Source organism: Theropithecus gelada, chromosome 5 (assembly GCF_003255815.1).
Source record: "Theropithecus gelada isolate Dixy chromosome 5, Tgel_1.0, whole genome shotgun sequence".
Lineage (NCBI taxonomy): Eukaryota > Metazoa > Chordata > Mammalia > Primates > Cercopithecidae > Theropithecus > Theropithecus gelada.
Genome location: NC_037672.1, coordinates 102723402 through 102736253, shown reverse-complemented (window position 1 = coordinate 102736253; position 12852 = coordinate 102723402). Strand labels below are relative to the sequence as shown.

Sequence of the window (12852 nt, the reverse complement as noted above, 5' to 3'; positions counted from 1 at the left end):
CGCGTGTAACCGGAAGGAGAGAAAGCTTCTACAATTTCCAAAGAGAAACCTACTATTTTTTGGCCCTAAAAATGATCATACAGATGTCAAGGAATTATCTCTAACTAAGAGTGATTTTTCTTTTCTTTTCTTTCTTTCCAAAAAAAAGAGGAAGAACTGGAATTTTTTTTTCCTGTTGCATTTATTGTAATCTAAATTAACTGCTCTACCTAATTCAATTTAGGATCAGTTTTATAATTTCAGCAATCCATTCTGAATGCACTTTCTACTTCCTCTATTTGCAAGACTTATTCTTGCTCGCTCATTTACTTTAGTGTAAACTGGGATATGAGAGATGGATTACATAAAAACCAGAGATATACACTAAGTAGGCAAATGACTTACAAAGTTAAAATTTACACCCAATTAAATTACAACATGACCTATTCAGCATTCAATGGCTTTCCATGGGTGAAGAAAAAAAAAAATAGTATTTTACCTCTCTTCCTATCTCAGATTTCACCTTCATCTGCATTTATTATATCTTTTACAGTGGGTTTGTGAACAGAAAACAAGTAAACTCCATTCCTTAAACACTTGAATTCTTATCAATACTAGAGAAAAATTTCAATGTCAACAACTAAGTTTTTAACTCCTAAATATAAAGAGTTTCCCAAAAACCCTGAGGATTAAGGCATGACTAATTATAACAATGCAAAAAAAAAAAAATTAAATGAAGAAAAACTGTCAGTAGTAAATTAAACTCAATGTATTTTAAAAAATATTCTGACTTCAACAAAACCCAAGAATTGTCTTTAAAGTCACTTTAAAATGCCATACCCTAGATTTCCCATGCTCTTGAAAAACATGTTGATAAAAATGTTTTAAAATTACAATATATGTTTAAAAAATTAGTTGATGTCCACAAAATTTCTTATTTGAAACAAGAACCACATTTTTTTTTTAACAGTAAATAAGTTGTTTCAAAGTAAATAAGTTTTAACAGTAAATAAGTTGTAACAGTAAATAAGTTGGTATTGGAGTGGTGGCTCATGCCTGTAATCCCAGTACTTTAGGAAGTGGAAGTGGGTGGATCACTAGAGGTCAGGAGTTCAAGACCAGCCTAGCCAACATGGCAAAATGCTGTTTCTACTAAAAATGCAAAAATTAGCCAGGCATGGTGGCTGGCACCTATAATCCTAGCTACTCGGGAGGCTGAGACAGGAGAATCGCTTGAACCCAGGAGAAGGAGGCTGCAGTGAGCCAGGATCATGCCACTGCACTCCAGCCTGGGCAAAAGAGTGAGACTCTACCAAAAAATATAAAATAAAAAAAAAAATAGAAATTTTTAGTTCCCAGTTACTAACCAAATGTCTTTTTCAAGTTTGCTTTTCAGTAGAAATACATAATTAAATCTTAGCCATTAATAAGGTGAGCCAAAAGCAAAATGTCTATTAGATTTGCTTTCTGCCAGTGTTTTTCCACAAGCTGTAATGTGGGAGACAACTCCAAAAGTAAAGTACAACCTTGTTTTACATTCAACTTAGGTAGATAATATAACTTCACTGGAGAAAAAAACATTTCAGTGGCTAAATTGGAAGAAAGATAAAATTGACAAGACAAAGTTTAAAGTATGTTTTTTCCTGCTACAATGTATCTGTTTGTACTAAAATAATTATTTACTAAAATAAATAATTTATGTGGTAAGAATCTTTAGTTGTGAGATTTTTTCTTCCTTCATTTTTGAAAGGTACCCACTTATGGTATTCTTCTTTTCATAGTTACATTTGGTATATTAAAATAGGAATGTAAATGAATTAATATTTTAATAACTCAATTCACGTTTTAAGATGTTCACTCTGATTTGATGAACTATCAGATACTGTATTTGTCAAAACGGTTTCTTCTTCTGTTATAATGTATATAGTAGAGTACACAGTAGAACAAACAAAAAGCTAATAATCATCTGAACTAATTACAGGCTACTAAAAGTGATCCTTTTAATGCAAATATCATGAAAAGTTATAAAAGAGCTGAGATAACTTTACAGTCAATGGAAAATATAAAAATTCTATAACTTCAAAGCAAGAGACTTCAAACAAAAGCAGGAAAAGTGCTAAAAGAACAAACAGGTTAAAAAAATTAATAAAGACGAGGACAGTATATTATGGATACAATCTGGGTGTGGTATCACTGTATTACTCTCAAATTCTGGTGCTCTACTTCAGAGGCAGCACAACTAATAATTATGGTAATTTTTAATGAGTGCCCTTCTTAGTGCAGCCAGGTAAGAAAAACAGGAGGAATAACTCAGATACCATGCTATGTTGTCTGGCTTTCATTATCCCTATTGAAGCTTTTTTTTTTTTTTTTTTTTTTTTTAATGCATTATCTATTTCAGGAGAAACTACTATAATAATAACTCATTTGAGAGATGGATGAATGTTCTCATTAATGTATAATGTGGACATAGAAGCTAGATTTAACACTGCATCAAGAAAATAAGTGATTTGGTAAGGCAGGTTTTAGCAATGGCTAATGAGGCACGACAACTGTAATTAAAATTACCATTACTTTTACCCACCCACAGAACAAACTGTGACAAATCTCAAAACGTTAAAAGTAGCAAATTAAAAATATCAATACTCTGTATGGCATACCTAAATGTCAGACTGCCTGCATTTCTATGCCTGAACATAGGCAATTCCCTTTGAAGAGAGTAGTACATCAGCAAAAATTCAGCCCATTTTTCTTCTTTTGAATATGGTGTATCTTCCGTATAAATTACTTATAAAAAGCAAAGCTAAAAATTAACAACAAATCAAAATATTCCTAATATGTGAGAACAGATTTACATTTTTTGGAAGGGCGTTAAAAAGCAAAGATGAAGTACGACACTCAAACTTGTGAACAACTTTTTTAGAATTATAGAGATACTAGTACAAAAATTTATAGTCAGCTGAAGCGGTTCACAAAGTTTTAAGAGAAACAAGAGAGGGTGAAGATAAGTAAGCTACTCATTTCTCCAGTAAGGAGAACAGAACCTAAATTATATTTTACTGCTTTCCATAACCATCACTACACCAACTTCTTGAGGGGTCTAACATGAGCATCTATCTTGGGCTTGCCACACATATTCAACAAATCTACAAATACATGCTATGATCATACTCTTAAAAAGCAAAATTCTATAGTTACTCGTTGAAAAAGTGATCATAACAATTATATAAAGACAATATACTTCCTTATTGGGTACAATCACATGTTTATCTTAAATATGTCTCTGAACCTTAGCCTAAAGCTCAATGTTTCCAGATCAGTGAATTTTCTCCATTCTGGTTATCAGTCATGGTCCCAAGGTATGGGATCCAACTGGCTGCAACCCAACGTTCTCATGAGAATAAAAAGGGAGAGAAGCATTGCAAAACAAGAATGTCTGGTATCTAGAATTACATAAGGTTAGAAATTCAAATACAATTAACCCCAAGTAATTCACCCTGTGTGTCCAAAACTACAAGTCATAGTTCCATAGGGACTAGTGCTAAAAATCTGCACTCATTTTACCATTAAGCGGTTTGTAGAAGTTCTGCTGGTATTTGTAAATACTTGTGGCCACGCATAGCAAAGATGGAGAGCCATCATCATTCGGGCCCTAACCATTTCTCATTTTGTCCTGGCATTATGAAGACTGCTGCAGAGCAATTCCCTTTTCAACCTTATTTTACATCTTCAACATGTCACAACATCAGTTAACAGAAAAAGAGTCACTTGCTTAAACCCTATGAGATACTTTGCCATTTTAATTTTAAGATCTGAAACATGACAAGTGGAGATATCAACAGTTAACAAACTCAAAGTTTTGAAGTTTATTCTCTGCCCTGCATTGCCCTTCTGTTTTCGCATGGATAAGACATTAATACCCCCCCCCAAATCTAGTAATTTGTTATTATTTGTAGATTAAACTGCACTTTGTAGCAATTCAAACAAGAACAGCAATTTTTATAGATATTCCTTTTTTTTTTTTTTTTGTGAGAGAGAGGGTCTTACTTTGTCACCCAGGCTGAAGTGTGGGGGCACCAACATGACTCATGCAGCCTCAACTTCCCAGGCTCCAGCTATCCTCCTGCTTCAGCCCCATAAGTACCTAGAACTACAGGGATGTGCCACCACACCCAGCTAACTTTTGCATTTTTTGTAGAGATGGGGTTTTGCCATGTTGCCCAGGCTTGTCTCCAACTCCTGAGCTCAACAGACCCACCCACTTTGGGCTGGCAAAGTGCTGGGATTACAGGTGTGAGCCACCGTGCCCAGTCACATTCCTTTTAACACTTGGGTTACATCCCCTGAACTGAATGGCTAGGTAACTAAAGACATCTGAAAAAGTTTCTTGCACCTATACATTAAGCCCTGTTTACCAAGTCATATAACCTATCACTATCTATTGAATCTTCCCATATAAACTCTAAAGGCTATTGTTATCACGAAACACAATGCCAACTTTTGAGTGATTAAGTATCTTTCTCATCTATAAGAGGATGTTGTCCAGACTAATCTCAAATTCCTGGCCTCCTGCCTTGGCCTCCCAAAGTGCCAGTATTACAGGCATAATAAAACTCCTTAATGCCATCTTCCTAGAAAGATAACGCTTAGCCTCATTCAATCCAAACAGTTCCTGCATTTCTTTTGAATGAGACGTAAGACATTTTCTGACATAACATAAACCAAATAACTCAACTATATTCATTTTTATAACAACAGCTTTTTGAAATATAATTCACATACAATAAATTCATCCTTTTAAAGCATGTAATACAGTGGGTTTTAGCATATTCAAAGAGTTGGGCAATCATTACTATCTAATTATAGAACATTTCATCATCCCCAAAAGAAATCTCATACTTATTAGCAGTCACCTCCCTCCCACCCCTAGCCCCTAGTAATAACTAGCTAACTTTCTGTCTCCTTAGATTTGCCTATTCTGAATGTTACTTAAAATTGAAAGCATATCATATGGGGCCTTTGTTATGCCTCTCAGATTCACCTGTGTCACAGCATTTATCAATAATCCATTCCTTTATATTGCTTAATAATATTTCACTGTATGGATATACCACAATTTGTTTATTCACTCATGACCTGATAGATATTTGGGTAGTTTCCATCTTTTACCATTATTAATAATGCTGTAATGAACATTTGGCTACAAGTTTTCATGTGAACAACTGTATGCATTTTAAATCTCCTTTTATGACTTGTTCTACATAGTCCACATTATACACTTTTACAACTATCAATGATAATGAGGAAGTATAATATAGTGATTAAAAGATTTGGCCCTAGAGACAGACTGCTTAACTCAAATGCTGGCTAAGCTCAAGGAAGTTATTTAACCTCACTGGGCTTCAGTTTCCTCATTCATAAACAGGGATAAGAATAATACCTATCTCTAAGGTTGTGATAAGAATTAAATGACATCAACTTACTCTGTCACAAAGCAACTTAAAATATTTTTAACATAAAGGCCATTCTATCAAAAAAAGGACTTCTAAGAAAACAAAAACTTATATTCTGACACACATTTTAATATGGCATAATGGCACAATCACATGATTGATAAGCTGCTAAACCTTTGTGCTAAACTTCTGTTTTGAGAAAAAAAAGGCTTAAAAATATGTGATCATGTGATTAAAGGGTATAAAACAAAACACACAAAATAAGTACAAGTTAAACTGAGAACATCTGAATAAGATTAGTAGGCCATATCAATGTCAGTATCATGGTTGCGATATGATATTATAGTTTTGCAAAATGTTGCCTCTGGGGGAGATTGAGCAAGTGTATGTGGAATCTCTCTGTATTATTTCATACAATGGCATATGAATCTATAATTATCTCAATAAATATTTTAATTAAAAATATATGATCCCATATAAGTTTACTAAAAACTATTCACTTTTGCGCTTAAAATGGGTGGCTTTTATAGGGCAACTGCCATAGCCTATAGAAATTAAATGTAAGGAAAACACACCATTACTCCTACCATCATCACATTTTTCTCTTATACATTGAAAATAGATTAGACTGGGCACAGTGGCTCACGCCTGTAATCCCAGCACTTTGGGAGACCGGGGAAGGCAGATCACTTGAGAACAGGAGTACGAGACCAGCCTGGCCAACATGGTGAAACCCTGTCTCTAATAACAATAGAAAAATTAGCCAGGTTTCATGGGGCACGCTCCTAATCCCAGCTACTCTGGAGGCTGAGACAGGAGAATCACTTGAACCTGGAAGGCAGAGGTTGCAGTGAGCCAAGATCACGCCACTGCACTCCAGTCTAGGTGACAGAGCAAGATACTATCTCGGGCGGGGGGAAAAAAAAAGGAAAAGAAAATAGATTATACTTTTTGTTCTAGTTAAATTGTATGGTTTTTCACTAGTTCTATATCATCCATAAATATTGACTGAGAGGTCAATAGTAGGTTCTATTAGGGAATAGAAAGACATAGAAATCAGTGCCTACCTTCCAAAAGACAAAAAAGCAATGCAATTTGAAAGAAACATTTGTAGTATTTTTAGTCAAACAACCAGTTCATTTTATATCCTAGACTGTCCTTCAAAAACACTTCATCCTAATTTATTCTTCTCCTATTTATTTATTTATTTATTTTTTTGAGACAGAGTCGCTCTGTCTCACCCAAGCTGGGGTACAGGAGAGCCATCTCAGCTCACTGCAGCCTCTGCCTCCTGGAGGGTTCAAGTGATTCTGCTGTCTCAGCCTCCAGAATAGCTGAGACTACAGGCATGTGCCACCACACCGGGCTAATTTTGTATGTTTAGTGGAGACAGGGTTTCACCATGTTGGCAAGACTGGTCTCGAATTCCCGACTTCAGGTGATCCACCTGCCCTGGCCTCCCAAAGTGCTCGGATTACAGGTATGAGCCACCACGCCCAGGCTCAAGTGATTCTCGGGCTTCAGCCTCCCGAGTAGCTGTGATTAGTGGTGTGCACCACCGTGCCCAGCTAATTTTGTATTTTTAGTAGAGATGGGGTTTCGCCATGTTGGCCAGGCTGGTCTCAAACTCCTGACCTCAAGTCATCCACCTGCCTTGGCCTCCCAAAGTGCTGGGATTATAGGCATGAGTCACTGCACCCAGCCTCGTCTCTTACTTTAATTCTCAGTTTATTTGGAACATGATTTCAAGTCAGTTTAGAGGAACAACTTTCAGTGAGTATAAAGCATTGAGTTCTTAATTTATTTTTATTTTTATTTTTTATTGAATAGAGACAGCTATCTCACTATGTTGTTCAGGCTGGTCTAGAACTCCTGGCCTCAAGTGATCCTCCTGCCTTCACCCCCCAAAGTGAGCCACCACACCCAGCCTGAGTTCTGAATTCTTAAAACTGCAGGTAGGATGATATTATCACTAAATTTATTTTTACATATATTATATATTGAAAATATATAACATATGTAATATATATTACATTGAAAATCCACCTACTATCTGTTCCTTATTTTTGAAGCATGACACATTTAACTACATGTCATTACAAATGAAGAAAACATAAATCAAAGCTGATAGAATGTGCTTTTTTGTTTGTTTGGTTTTGCTGTTGTTGTTACTGTTTGAGATATGGTCTCTCTCTGTTGCCTGGGTTGGAGTGCAGTGGTGTGATCATAGCTCACTGTAACTTAGAATGCTTGAGCTCAAGCCATCTTCCTACCTCAGCCTCCTGAGTAGCTGGGACTACAGGAATGTACCACCATGCCTCATTACTTTTTTAAATGTTTTGTACAGACTGGCGCCTGGCTGTGTTGCCCAGGCTGGTCTCAAACTCCTGGCCTCAAGTGATCTCCCACCTTGGCCTCCTAAAGTGCTAGGATTACAGGCATGAGACACCACACCCATCCAAAATTTGTTATTTGGAATGGATAACCAAATATCTATTCTATTGAGAAAAAGATTATATATCTATTTTAAGTCAGCAAGTCTCTGCAATATACAATATAGGACAAAAATAATGCTGGAAATAAGCAGATATACATAATTCTTTTTGGATTGCAGTCACAGTGATTAACATGCTCTCACCTTCCCCTTTCCCTCCTGGAACCCTTCTCTCCTACTATACACCAAACCAACAGATGTACTGCATAACCTCCTTCAATAATGTCGCAGTATTCACTCAGTTTTGGCAGTGAGTCGAAATAGAAATTGGAGATCTAGACCAAGTAAATACTGTATATTTGGCAAAATCATTTGTGGTTGTGTTCTTCAGCACAGTTTCCCAGATAACCACCAGCTCTACTTGGCAACTGGTCTTTCCCACAGTTAAGGCTCCAATTGTAAAGTTGGCTTGGGAGATACTCTATTGCTGCTGGGTTTGGTACCATTACTATCCTTAAGAACTACTGTGCAATGGTAGAATAATCATTGACAAAGTGTTATTCTGATGAACAAATACTGACAGCTGGTCCAAAGTTTTAGCCTGTTCCCAAGGTAGGAAACAATTACATTAAAACAGTCTATATGGTTATTTATAAAACAAAGATGACTCTTTCCAGCAATTTGAAATTCCCAGATATGACTATGAAATTCTATTAATAACAAAAAAATTGCATTAGAAGCAATTAAAGCACAAAATGTAGATCTAATATTTTCTAAATATTAGATATTCTAAAATACTGACATACAATGTCAAGCATCCATAACTTTTGAAGGTATTTTATTTCAAGGTAATTTCATAAGAATTCATAAGAATTGACCTACTCAGACTTTGGGCAGGATGGAAAATAAGAGTTTCTGTGAGGTGTGCCTATGAATCATAAGAAGGGTTTCTTAATGAGGTCAGCAAATAAGGAAATACATTTCAATAGTGACATTTGACTTATAACATTATTTGGGGGTGGAGTCTTAGAAGAATTGATAGGGAACTTTTAACTTCAACAAGTGAAACTAAAACATTAACTCTGGTTTTTGTTACCTAATACAAGACCAGTGCCCAGTAAGGACTTTGGAATTCTTTCATAACAACTCCTTGGCAGGTGCACTTCACTTGTTCTGGAAGTGATGTTCACTTGCCAATGTCTAGTAGGACCATGTGCCACTGCCTCGAAATCATATCAATTCCTCTGGCTTCTGGCATAAACTGGCACATCAGACCTAATTAAAGCTTTAAGAAGAGTTTGGCAAATATGACAATTTAAACAAAGCAAGGGACTTCTCTCACTGCAAGTTAATTTCTCATTAATGATTAGTTCAATAAGAAAATAAGCAAAACAATGTCATAGTTAAGAAAAGCTATCTATCTTGTTATTGTCCATTATCATGCTCCTAAAATTCAATAACCCAAGACAGTCCTATGGAATTTTTGGACCACTTAGGTAGTACGATCACATATAAGAAAGAACTGAGGTTATGACTTTTATTGTAAACTATCCCATACTTACTAAAATAATTTCTCTTTTCCAACAAAGGATGTTACTTTTATTCACAGGGGTGACTAACACACACATCTCTTCCTTATAATCACTGAAATACTTTATACAGTATTAATTAGCAGCTATTTTCAGCATAAAAGTAGGATGCACAAAATAACAAGAATCTAAATTTGATGACAGGAAAAAACAAGCCTTCATATTCAAAATTATTAACCAATGTAGTTATTCTTATTTATTGAGTGGAAAATGTTGCATCTATTATTAGTTGAATAACCTGAAGACAGTATATACCACATTTGAAAAGTTGTCTCCAAAAAGTAAATACTAGTTTGTTAGCAAAAGTAATTGTTTTCAATTCGGAATTGCTGGAATAATTAACCATAGTTTTCTCGATAGTTTATCATGAACAGCATTAATAGTAAAATCCTAAGTTTTTTTTTTTTTTTTTTTTGACAAATAAGAACTAACCAATGAACCGTTTCTATTCCACAGAGATAAGTAATGCTTCTCCCTTGTAATCATGTGAAGGAACCCCGCGTATCAATGATTAAAGCAAACTTAACTACATGAAATTAACAAAGATCATAACAGAAAATTACAAAGTGAACTATCAAGGACAAATAGTTTTGCAAATTCGACTTATGGAGAAATGTCTGTTATTGTGTTTTCCTTCTATCCTTTTTTAAATCCTATAAATTGTCTTCTAAACTTCAGTTTGATTATCCAACCCTTCAGTAACAGTTCTCTGCTTAACATTTAAAAAATCAATATTTATTGTGTTTAAATTTATATTCTATTCCAAACATTATTAAGCACATATACAAACATGTAAAAGAACATAACTCCCCTTAGTATTTCAACTTTCCATTAAAATGCAAATGTAATGATTTCATTAGCCAGGCAACAATACCACCAGTCTTACACCAAACCAAACCAATGTCTTTTCTCTGTGAATCCCAACTTCCTTTAAGATACAATCCTATTTCTATGTTGGATCATTTGTTGATGAATATCTTTGAATGTGGGTTTCCCATTATAATCCCTGATTGAAGGCGAAAAAGCACAATGTGTGATTTGAGATATTAAATTCATGAATGTATTCCACTCCCTAAACAGGTAAAATATATAAATATTTCACTAAATTTTACCGCTGGAAAATAAGCCTTTTCTCAATTCCCAAACATTAGATGAAGAAGGGAGAACTCACTCAATGTAATTAAAAGTATATCATGAGGGGAATAACCAGCAAGTAACACTTATATTTCATTTTCGGCCTTTCCAGGAGTCTATCTAGGCCACACTTTATTATGTCATAGGTAGAAAACTCTCCATAGAAACCCTGTTAGCTTAATAAAACTAGACAAGCAGTCCCAGTGAAAAGATTCAGCAAGATGCGAGGAGTGTGTGCGAGCGTGTGTGTGTGTGTGTGTGTGTGTATGAGAGAGAAGAAAAGAGTAGAGAGGGGACACAGAGAGAAAGGCAGAGAGATGAAAGACCAAAGAGAGAGGCCAAAAGAAAAATTTGGATGGGACTGTTACAAATCTGCTCTTCACTTCTTTGCTGGGACTGGGTTTCATTTCTTTCGGCGCCCCTGACCTTGCAGTCTTGCAACTCTCAACGCTGCGCTCCCCACCCCCTCCCGCCCCCTCCCCGGGCCTGCGCCTGCCTTTGTGTCTGCCTGTCACTTACCAAGGAACCAAACGAAGCTGATTCGGGAGAAGCACAAAGCCGGGACACAGATTTGTCCATAAATTCTCTTACATACATACCCCAGGCTGGAAGGCTCAGCCCAGCGCAGACTTATGTACCTTGAGAAAAGTGAGTTCTGGTCTTGTTTGGGGAACCGGAGAAACTATTCTTTCCTCTTTCACTCAGCGCCGCTAACAAAACGCGCGGACTTAAGAAAAAAAAAAAACACACACACACACACACAAAACCCCACTCAGTGTACTCTAATTCCACTCCCTGTGACATTCGCTTCGTACAGCCCCCTAAAGGGGGATAAGGAGGTAGGAGGAGGCAGACACCAACCCAGACCCAGACCCTACAGCTGATAAAAGGGTAGAAAAACACCGTATCAGTGTTCTCTCTGAGGTTGTTCAGGATAAACTGGAGAGTCGTTTCACTCACACGAGAGAAACGGGGGCAGAGGATTAAAGGGAAAAGTAGTGCCCCCCAAAGCTGAACTATTTTAGAAAGGAAAGCAAATTTAAAAATCACTTTTCTGCGGATTAAAAGGCCGGGAAACCGGCTCGTCGGAGGCACAAAGGTAAGTTTTCTGGGTGAGGAAGGGACGAGCATTAGGAGGAGAGAAGAGCACACAGAACTACAGGTTTAAAAGGGGTATAGGGAATTAAAACTATATTTGTCAGCCATGTTGAAGAGGCTCCAGTAATTTGTGAAGCTTCCCTCTTCCCTCTTGGTATTTGTGGGTGACACTACAGGGTTTGCTCCCCAGTCCCTGGAAGCCCGAGAAAAAGCGAAGGGAAGAGGAAAGGGAGAGTTTCGCGGCATAAGAGAAGCGCTCTGACCTCGTTCTCGTCCCTCAGCCTTGCAGCAATCCAGCAGTTGCAGTCGGGTCTCCTTTCTAACAAATCCTAAAGGGCAGCCATCTTGCTTCCTTCTGCTTCTCTACGAAAGCAGCCTAGCCTCCGCATCAATATTCATAAGGCAGTTTGACGTCTGTTCTCATCACTCAGCGGGGCCGGCGTCTCGGGGCGGCCGCGCCGAGGGGGCGGACGTGACTCGCATGCGAGCGGGGCCTGGGCGCGCGGCGCTCGCGAGGAGGCGGCGGCGGCCGCCCGAGCTCTCGCCGCTGCCACTGCCGCTACCGCCGGCTCTCCTCCTCCGCCCGGGCCTCCTCCTGCTCCGCCCCGGCCTCCTCCCGCTCCGCCCCGGCCTGCGCTGCCGCCCTGGGGCCCTCAGCCCTGGCTCCCGGGGAATTAGCCCCCCGCACCGCGCGTCCAGCACAAAGACCGGCGGCACCTGGGGCGGTACAGCCGGGCGCGCAGTGGAGACCTGGGCTGCCCTCACGCCGTGCAGTGGCGCGGAGGGAGTGGTGCGCCCGGATGAGCGCGGGGCGGGGGCCAGGGCTGGCGAGCGCGGGGAAGGGTGCAGCCCTCGGGGACCCCGGGGACCTCGGCGGGTCTCCACCCCCGGGAGAAGACGCAGTGCAGGCGCGAAGGTCGGGGCGAGGTGGGAGGATGGGATGGCATGGGTGCCTGGACAAGAACGTGACATCCAAGATTTCCCTTTGAAACTTTTTGTTAGTCTGCACTCCACCACCACTTCGAGGTCCCGCGCACACGCCCCTGCGCGCACCCACCTCCTCGAGAGTGTATCCGCACGTGCCCTCGCACTGGCCCCCGCCTCCACCCACTGGCACCTCTCCCCGCACCACACACCCGCTTGCGCCCACCTTACCCTCAGAGGC

General features: G+C 38.8%; 1 protein-coding gene across 2 annotated transcripts in view; it reads right to left on the bottom strand.

The window, feature by feature from the left end:
• The window catches only part of TET2 (tet methylcytosine dioxygenase 2), a 132260-nt gene extending 119624 nt beyond the window's left edge, over positions 1-12636 (bottom strand). Inside the window, exon 1 of one of the 2 annotated variants that reach the window (XM_025386546.1) lies at positions 11951-12636. The gene's annotated coding sequence lies outside the window, so the exon portion shown is untranslated. The remainder of the gene's footprint in view (positions 1-11950) is intronic. The other variant, XM_025386547.1, reaches the window with a different exon arrangement.
• Positions 12637-12852: the final 216 nt, after the last annotated feature.